Raw genomic sequence first — 8,007 nt, 5'->3', positions numbered from 1 at the left:
TGACACAGAGCTCCAAACCTCCTGCAACAGACACAGAGTTACATGATAAAATTATCTCTGCCTGCCACTACCACTAGGGGGAGCTCAGATGTTATTGAATTTTGCTGAAGTGAAGTTTGGTTAGTCTGGTTCTCCCAGCTTCAACAAAAAGTTCAACTCTGTTCTAATTAGTGTGAATTGATTCAGATTTTCCCCAATACCCCTAAGGCCACTTTCACACATGCTGTTTGTTGAAATGCCATGCTTAAACACGTTTTTTTACACCCTCATTAACAAGGGTTAACAGCTCCGACGAGCCGCGCAGCTTATTGGAGCTGTTGCAGGCAATTGCCAGCTGTAAGAAACAGCTGGCAGCTGCGATGTATGGAGCGAGATCACCCCGCGATCTCCCACCATACACGCCCCGAACGTGTCGTTAATAGACCCCATACCAGAGGAGCTTACACTCCTCTTCACTTCTGGACACTGTCTATTGTAGACAGTAAGAGAAATGTAAGAATGGGGAGAGGGGAGTATAATGTAAAAAGATGCGGCGCCCAGGAGATTTTTCTGCTATCACACTTGACTCACAAATATGACACCACAATAAAAGCTTTATTACATATAATAGAAACAATATAGGGGGTACAGGGGACCCCGCACCTATCAGGTCGGTGACGTCCCATTTATCAGATCAGGGTGCCAGCAGGGTTGCCGAGCGTCCAGAAATTCCTGTAGAGTCTGTATAAATTGGGGATTTTTTTCCAGTGTTTTTAAGGCGGGTGATAACTGGGTCGGTAATTATGACTGTAATTATTATCATTTTGCAGCATACAGTAAATGCTGGTAATGAGTCCATATCACTATCTAACCTGTAGACATGTCATAACTTTAATATTTATCGTTTTTACGATTTGTCCATAAAAATCATGGGCTGTCCATGGTTTTCGGATAAGTTGTCCAGGCAAATGAAAAGCATGGATTGGCCACGCTGGGCGAGACTGTTGTTTATGTACTATAGATGATTTCCATAGGTGAACTAGACGGTCACCACAAACACTGAGGATTCCCTTGTAGTCAGCAAGCATTGTAGGCGTAGAGGAGGAATGCCCTGGAAGAAGACGTAGGCGAGAAGGGTGTAGCTGATAGTCTGCTGCTATATCTATCTAGGCGGTTATATACTGGAGGCTGTGGACACTCTATTGTCCGCACTTTTGAGGATTAAGTTTGCACAGTTTACTGTCTATCGAACCAAATTCAGCCATTGCAACATATTTACCACTGGCGCCATCGTCTCCGTGTGGCTTATCACCCTCTAGAAGTGATTTATAATACAGATAAATTGGGGTCTGTGTGGCCGCTCCGCAGTCCTGGTGACCAGAAGACGTTGCCGGAGGATTGTTACAGTTAGAAGGTTGTTGGCCATTTTTTTCTTTTGCCCCGCCTTCAGATCTGATCGTTCCCGCGTCTCCTCCAGATGTAAATGAGCCAGGATGCCGCTATATAAGAAAAAGATGACATTTTAATGATGTAACAGATAACAGCGCAGCAGAGAGTAATGTGTATGAGAGACGACGCGGCTGCGCTACTTCTCTCTGGTCGCACATGAGCGGCGTGCTGCGCACATCACTACATGCTGCAGCATCTGCTGCAGAGGAAATACAAACATCAGAAATTATCTATATGACCAAATTCTGGCATTTATTATCTGAAAACTTTTTTGTTTATTTATTTATTTTTTCTCCATCAGACGTGGTGATGGCAAAATCGATAGAGGAGTTTAAGAGGGGACTAGACGTCTTTTTAGAGCGCTATGATATTACAGGATATAAACCAGCAGGTTGGTGATCTGGGTCTTACAGTCAGGTAGGAACTTTCAAATGTTGATCCAGGGATTGTTCTGACAGCCATTATGGAGTCGGGAAGGAATTTTTCCCCCCAAATGGGTAAATTGGCTTCTGCCTCATTGGAGTTTTTGCCTTCCTCTGGATCAACAAGGGGGGAGGGGATAGAAACAGACTGAACTGGATGGACATTGTCTTCTTTCAGCCTAACATATTATGTTACTATGTAGATGTAACTTCTTTGGTGTTCAGTTGCGGCTCTATGCACAGCTGTAGTGGATAAAGAGTTAATGTCTGCATGTAGCTGGGATATGTCTGTGAATGTATCTATTTATGTCCTGTCACAAGGTATGCCAGAGATTATAAATGTGAGTGCCAGAGGGCATGCTGGAGAGAGTGTGGTTTCGTTCTGTTCTGGTCTGGTGTTGTCTTGGTCTTGAGTGGAGTGCCAGCCACATTGGGGTACCATCAACCCTCATGTGGTGAATAATGGCGGAAGAGGAGCGGTTCCCTGAAGCCTGCTACGCCAGGGACCACTGAGGAGTAGAGAGGGAGAGAGAGGGAGCGACAGAAGAACCCAATCACTGTCCGGAGGTATTGTGCCTAGAGTGTATCTGTGGAAAGTCTATCCCATCTCCCGTCCAGAAGCGGTCCCGGACATATAAAAAGGACTGTCGGGCCGGTGTCATCCTCAGTTACTCCCAGACCCTCTTTCTCTGTGTTATCGGCATCAGTGTATCATTGTGCTTTTGTAAAGTGTTCCAGTTACCTACAGTAAAGTTTGACCAGGCCATGACCGTACCGGCGGACTGAGGTATTTAACTAATATACAGTATGTGGACTTGTCTTATTATCGCCAAAGCTTAATTCCAGTGAAAAGGGAAGGGTGGCGTCACGTGACAACCTACAATTCAACTAAAAGTTTATTGGCCATCCCTATCCTAGGGGTGTCCTGAAGAGGCCTAGTGGTACTTGGGCCGAGGTCGCATATAGCCCTCCGGGAAGGAGAATGAATAGTGCCGCCCTGACCTGTGACAGCTTTACCCTCCTAGCTCCTCCACGTGGGCCTCATGTCCTGAGTGGACCCTCCGGGTTACCACATAGGCAACTGAAGGGTAAAGTGTGGACGGGCTGTATATCTCTCCCAGACATTTAGCCTGAGTGAGATAAAAGTCCAGTCCAGGACTTCCTTGTGGGTCCCAGTCGGCTCAGGTGAAATCACGGAGCTTGTTACTGCGGCATAAAAAGACTGCAATACCCTGCAGTCAGGATCAGAGAGCTGAGGAGTGGACACAACTCCAGTGTGGACTCCTGATCACTTCTGTTAAAAGACCGCTGCAAGTGGTTTGTACTTCAGGAAGAGACTGTCCTGCCAGCACCCTGAGTGGTGCTTTCCCACCGGTGATAAGCTAAGGCTAGGTTTACACGGGATAGATTTCCTGCCGAATTCTTGCGCATTGGCCGCACTGAAAATCCGTGAGAATTCTGCTGGAAAACCATAGCTGCTGACTTTGGAGCGGCTTCGCCGCCTGCATTTCTGCTGCAACCATCTCTCCCCATAGAGAGGAGAGAAGCCACTGCCGAAAAAAAAAATTAACATGCTGCGTCTTTAATTTCCGCGCCATATGGCCGTTTCCGCACGGTTTGGCAAAAAATTGATTGGTTGCAGCGGGTGGACAAGATTTTTGCAAAATCTCATCCACTTTGCTGGCTGATCCCGGGATTAGGAGCCATGAGCGGAATTGCCGTGCGGACATTCTGCATGGAAATTCCGCGGCAATTTCGTCCTGTGTGAACCCAGCCTATAGGGACTGTGTGATTTGCTATGTTGTTATTAACGTTTCAAACCTATGTTATATGAAACGACAATAAAACTTAGATAAGTTTTATGGGCTTGTTGCGCCAGAGTGTCATTGCTGACCCCACACGGACATTGTTCCAGTACACAAGTTACTTCACTTTTGTTTGGGTGAGGGGAGGATGAAAAAAATAACTACATTGTTTTTTTACTTTCATACATCAGTACAAGATAAATGATGTAAAATATAAACACACTGAGTCCAGCAACAGAATAGTGAGTGCAGCTCTGGAGTATAATACAGGATGTAACTCAGGATCAGTACAGGATAAGTAATGTAGTGTATGTACACAGTGACTCCACCAGCAGAATAGTGAGTGCAGCTCTGGAGTATAATACAGGATGTAACTCAGGATCAGTACTGGATAAATAATGTAATGTGTGTACACAGTGACTCCACCAGCAGAATAATGAGTGCAGCTCTGGCGTATAATACAGGATGTAACTCAGGATCAGTACAGGATAAGTAATGTATGTACACAGTGACTCCACCAGCAACAGAATAGTGAGTGGAGCTCTGAAGTATAATACAGGATGTAACGCAGGATCAGTACAGGATAAGTAATGTATGTACACAGTGACTCCGCCAGCAGAATAGTGAGTGCAGCTCTGGAGTATAATACAAGATGTAACTCAGGATCAGTACAGGATAAGTAATGTATGTACACAGTGACTCCACCAGCAGAATAGTGAGTGCAGCTCTGGAGTATAATACAGGATGTAACTCAGGGTCAGTACAGGATATGTAATGTAATGTATGTACACAGTGACTCCACCAGCAACAGAATAGTGAGTGCAGCTCTGAAGTATAATACAGGATGTAATGCAGGATCAGTACAGGATAAGTAATGTATGTACACAGTGACTCCACCAGCAGAATAGTGAGTGCAGCTCTGGGGTATAATACAGGATGTAACTCGGGATCAGTACAGGATAAGTAATGTATGTACACAGTGACTCCACCAGCAGAATAGTGAGTGCAGCTCTGGAGTATAATACAAGATGTAACTCAGGATCAGTACAGGATATGTAATGTAATGTATGTACACAGTGACTCCACCAGCAACAGAATAGTGAGTGCAGCTCTGGGGTATAATACAGGATGTAACTCGGGATCAGTACAGGATAAGTAATGTATGTACACAGTGACTCCACCAGCAGAATAGTGAGTGCAGCTCTGGAGTATAATACAAGATGTAACTCAGGATCAGTACAGGATATGTAATGTAATGTATGTACACAGTGACTCCACCAGCAACAGAATAGTGAGTGCAGCTCTGGAGTATAATACAGGATGTAACGCAGGATCAGTACAGGATAAGTAATGTAATGTATAATGTAGTGTATTAGGGTGGCGTTGAGCTTTACTTAATTTTCCGGTAGTTAAACGTTTGCTGCTCCCCCTTCCTAATCCTGTTTCAATCAAACAAAAAAAATGAGCCATGCAAATCTTCAGCTCAATCAGACAACTGCTAGGCGATCACAAACATAATTGTATGTTAAATCAATTAACTTAGCAATAGCAATCCTAACGTATATTGGCCGGTTTTTCATGTCCGGCTGATATACGCTGCCCCTCTCTGCAAGGGGAGGAGGGGGGTTGGGGTGGAAGCTAGTGTGCTGAGCTCCTGCCCCCTGCCACTGTTTGCAATGGGAGGAGCAGGGTGGATCTGCCCCATCCTGCCCCTCCCATTGCAGAGTGGAGAGGGCGCGGGAGCTCAGCACACTAGCTCCTGCCTGGTCCTGCCTCCTCCCCTTGCAGAGAGGGGCAAATCCACCCTGCTCCTCCGATTGCAAACAGTGGCAGTGGGCGGGAGCTCAGCACACTAGCTTCCACCCCATTCCGCCTCTTCCCCTTGCAGAGAGAGGCAGTATATATCATCTGGGCATGAAAAACCAGCCGATATAAGTCCACGTGAATAAGCCCTTAGGGTGACCCTTATTTTTGAACTTTCTAAAACTTTAGCTCCCACCCTTATCTCGTTCCAATCAACAAAAAAATGATCTGCGCAAAATTTTAGCGCAATCGGACAACTGCCAGGCGACCCTCATCGACCATGAAGTTTTATACATGGACGTATATCAGCCGGGCATACGTCCACGTGAATAAGCCCTAATGTACATAGTGACTCGACCAGCAGAATATTGATTGCAGCTCTGAAGTATAGTACAGGATGTAACTCAGGATAAGTAATGTATGTATACACTGGCTTCACCAGCAGAATATTGAGTGCAGCTCTGAAGTATAGTACAGACAGTCCCCGACTTGCGAACATTCGAGTTACGAATTTCGCTAGATACGAACTATCTGTTTTGCACAGTATGTCCTGCTATGGCATTACATCATACTGTGCAGGGATCGGGCAGGCTTCTATCAAGCCTGATGGAAGCCTGTCCGGTCAGATCGCGGCAGCTAGGCAGCCGGGGGCCTTCTGAAAGGCCCTAGGGCTGTCTATGCAGAGCGCCTATCAAGCCGTGCGCTTGATGGGCACTCAGCATAGGCAGTCCTGGGGCGTTTCAGGAGGTCCCCGGCTGCGTAGCAACCGCACAGCGTCCCTCAATCTTATCGCGAGACACTGTACGGGCCCCCTGAACGTCGGGTGCAGGCTGTTTCTTACAGCGGGCACCCGGCGGCAGCAGTTCCGACGAGCCGCGCCGCTCGTCAGAACTGTTAACACTTTAAATACCGCTGTCAGAGCGGTATTTAAAGTGTTAACAGTTCCGACGAGCGGCGTGGCTCGTCGGAACTGCTGCCGCCGGGTGCCCGCTGTAAGAACAGCCTGCACCCGACGTTGTATGGAGCGGGATCCACCCGCGATCCCCTCCATATAACCATTTGTTCGACTTGCGAACAAATCGACTTCCGAACAGGTTCCTGGAACGGAACCTGTTCGCAAGTCGGGGACCATCTGTACAGGATCAGTAATTTATGTACACAGTGACTTTATTCACACAGTTCTAATGTTAAGCTTCTATGCTGTAGTACAGAATCTTTAGCCGGGCTCCCACCTACCATGTGCCATTGTTAATACTTACATCACCATAGGTGGCGATGGGTATTTGAGTCTTCTCAGGCACAGGATGGCCCTGCTGCCTCTACTCCTCCCGCTGATACCTATCAGTATTGTCGGACATGATTGCTCTCACCTGCGGCTTCCTTTCGTCCGCTCGCTGAGTGTTCGGGTCTCCCTGTGGATGGAGCCGTCCTGTAGATGTCACTATGTCACCGGCCTGCATGTCGTCTTCTTGCTGGAGCTGCTTTCTCTGAGTGCATTGTCAGAGCCTCTTATGTCTTTATATACTTTGTCTTCCGGCTATTACAGTAAAGGAAGTAGTCAAGTCTTTATGCAACATTGGAATTTTCATAAATACCCACTACGGTAATACACGTCACTGCACGCTGTAATTAATGTATGTGTAATGCTGTATGTTGCAGTGACGCTGTCGCTACATAAACTGAATGATACACTTATGATCACTTTAATAATACTGATAACATCTACTTGGTGATTGCAGAACCAACAAGGCCCAAACCACCAGAACCAGGGATACATTATGACTCTGCATTCTTAGGTTCCTGTCTGGCCCTTGAGCCCCATGCTTATGGGAGCACTCAGAGTCCATATATGCTACCCGCCCAGTTCTGGAGAGTTCAGATATCACATTGGTGAAAGGTAGGTGTAGCCAGAAGTGCCGACAGTTGATTAAGGCAGGGGTCCCCAACTCCGGTCCTCAGGGACCACCAACAAGTCATGTTTTCAGGATATCCTATGGTAAGAACACCTGTGGCAATGTCTGAGGCACTGACAATAATTACATCACCTGTGCAACACTGAGGAAATCCTGAAAACATGACCTGTTGGGGGTCCCTGAGGACTGGAGTTGGGGAACACTGGATTAAGGGACAGCTGGCTATGACTTCATCTCTGAGGAAGAAGAGCGGTGCCAGATACAACACTGAAGGGCCCCGGTGAGAAATCTGAACAACCAGTAAGGGAAAGCGGTACCACTAGTCACCAAACTCTGTACTTGGATATATGGAGGGGACACAAATTAGATATTAGAAAACACTTTCTGACAGTGAAGATGATGAATGAGTGGAACAGGTTACCACGGGAGGTGGTGAGTTCTCCTTCAATGGAAGTGTTCAAACAAAGGCTGGACAAATATCTGTCTGGGATGATTTAGTGATCCTGCATTGAGCAGGGGGTTGGACCCGATGACCCTGGAGGTCCCTTCAACTCTACCATTCTATGGACATGGACTGTATGGAACACCACCATGTGCACCTGAACCTTCAATAATAAGTGAGTTTTGCCTTTCCCT

General features: G+C 46.6%; 1 long non-coding RNA gene across 1 annotated transcript; it reads right to left on the bottom strand.

Annotated features, from left to right (window-relative positions):
* Positions 1-573: 573 nt before the first annotated feature.
* Positions 574-6,988, bottom strand: LOC136586802 (uncharacterized). Its single transcript, XR_010787337.1, has 2 exons — positions 6,829-6,988; positions 574-1,478 (listed from the first exon to the last, which is right to left on the bottom strand). It is a non-coding gene; the product is annotated as an uncharacterized lncRNA (long non-coding RNA).
* Positions 6,989-8,007: the final 1,019 nt, after the last annotated feature.

This window comes from Eleutherodactylus coqui, chromosome 12 (genome assembly GCF_035609145.1).
Source record: "Eleutherodactylus coqui strain aEleCoq1 chromosome 12, aEleCoq1.hap1, whole genome shotgun sequence".
NCBI lineage: Eukaryota > Metazoa > Chordata > Amphibia > Anura > Eleutherodactylidae > Eleutherodactylus > Eleutherodactylus coqui.
Note: the sequence above shows the minus strand (reverse complement) of the source record. Positions and strands in the feature narration are given on the sequence as shown.